The 1,946-nt window shown below is 67.0% G+C and overlaps 1 non-coding gene across 1 annotated transcript; it reads left to right on the top strand.

Moving 5' to 3' along the window:
* Positions 1 to 2: 2 nt before the first annotated feature.
* On the top strand, positions 3 to 74 carry TRNAE-CUC. Its single transcript has one exon. It is a non-coding gene; the product is annotated as a tRNA-Glu (tRNA).
* The last annotated feature ends 1,872 nt before the right edge of the window (positions 75 to 1,946 follow it).

A 1,946-nucleotide genomic window follows, 5' to 3' on the forward strand; every position in this document is an offset into this window, starting at 1 on the left:
GTTCCCTGGTGGTCTAGTGGTCAGGATTCGGCGCTCTCACCGCCGCGGCCCGGGTTCGATTCCCGGTCAGGGAATTCCTTTTTCCTCTGGGCTCCGTACCCTCCTTCTGGCCCACGCTATCTGGCGTCTTTCAGCGTCGCTGGTCACCCGGATCTTAGGACATCTCCCTTCCTTCTTTCGCACTCTTGTCTTGATTCCCTTACTCCGCCCGCCCCCAGGGCCGTGAGCATCATGTGTCCCCGCCACGGCCACGACGAACAGAGACCTCCCGGGCGCGCACCGCGCGTGCTGCGCGTCGGTGGCTCGAGGCTCGAGGCTCGCGCCCTCCAGCCGTCCCTTGGTCTCTCGTCCCTCACGGGAAAGAGCGGGATTTGGAAACGATCCCACACCTGCACGTCGGGCCACCTGTACCAGGGAGCCCGCGGCCCTCCGGTCTCTGCTCCTGCCGGCCGCCACTGCGCTGGCCTTCTCGTGCGTCTCCCGTGGACCGGTGACTGGGGTCGGCGGGCGTCGTGTGCTCTCGGCGTGGTTGGGAGTGGAGAGCGGGACCCTGGCGCCTCAAGGAGGAGGTGTGAGAGGGGACCTGGACACGATCTCCCGGAGCTCGACCAGCGGACTGTAACTGACCGCAGAGAATTGCAGGTAGGGGCGACCATTCGGGAACCCTCGCAGCCAAGCTGCTGGGAGGAGGTGAAGGCGCTTCGGTGACAGGGTGGGCTCCTGGCCAACACTGGGTTCGAATTGCGTCCCCACCGCTCTCCTTCCCAGCCCGGAGAGCTGGCTTCTACTGTTGTCCCTTTCCGCGCCCGCCAGACCGTGCGTCCACCCTCGTCTGCGTCCCTCTCCCCAGCCCTGTACCCATGCGTCTGCTGGCGCGCTCCCCAAGCTGAAATGCCGCCTGTGTCTCCTTCCCGCGCGAACGCCCTCAGCTCTGCCAAACGTTTACTGTCCGTCACGCTTTGCTTTCCTATGAAGCCAGCGGACGGCCGACCAGCTGCACCCACTTGCCAGCGACAAGCGAGCTGGACTTCGACAGAGCCAGACACCTGTGCGGAGGAGTCCCCGTGGGCACACGGGTGCTCCCTGTCCCCGCGGGCTTTTCCCTCACCGGCCCTGCCCGCGTGGTGGGGTGCGTGGTGGGTGACGGGAGGGCCGAAGGTGCTGGTGCCCGTGGATGGCCTTCCACGAGCCTTAGGGCGCGGGGCCAAAGGAGCCCACGAACTGGGGTTTGCCGGGAGCCCGTGCTGGGAGGCAGAGGACGAGTGCAGGACGTCTCGCTGGCGCGCGGGGTCCAGGAGGTGGGGGGCTCTGGGGACCCACCCGGAAGTGGGGCTGGCCACTCAGGCAGGGGCTCCGCAGAGGCGTGGCGCCGTGCGGTAGCTGGCCTGGCAGATGTGCGTGGGCCTGGGATCTGGCGTGGAGGTAAGGACAGCGTAGCTGGGGTCTCAGGAGGCGGTTGGGGCCAGGACTGGCAGCGGTGACTTGCCCGGGTAGGACGTGTGAGAACAGGGTCGGGGGAACGGAAAGAGCAGCCGGCCGCGAGCAGAACGACTGGAACCCGGCGCCAGCAAGATGGAAGGCCCTGTGGTCAGAGGGGCCCCAGGCGGGCGAGCCCGGTGCGCCTGGCCGCAGGGCGGGGTGGGCAGTCGGAAGCAGGCCAGGGAAACACACGCAAAGTGCGAGCCGGAGACGGGGTCTAGGCGGTCCGAAGGAGACGCCAAGAATCTCTCCTGGGGACAGTCAGGTCTCAGGTATGTGTTTGGGGTTGAGATTCAAAGGGGCCAAAAAGAGCAAAGCAACGCGGGATGCTTCACAAGGGTCCAGGGCGGGCAGGGGCCAGGGGGTGCGAATCGGGTCCGGGATGCCGCGGCTGCGGCGGAGCGCGAACGCGTGAACGTGGAGTGCGCACTGAAATGAGCTCATGGACTTGTCGGCACCGACTCGCG

This window comes from Pteropus vampyrus, unplaced genomic scaffold, assembly GCF_000151845.1.
Source record: "Pteropus vampyrus isolate Shadow unplaced genomic scaffold, Pvam_2.0 Scaffold304, whole genome shotgun sequence".
Taxonomy (NCBI): Eukaryota; Metazoa; Chordata; class Mammalia; order Chiroptera; family Pteropodidae; genus Pteropus; species Pteropus vampyrus.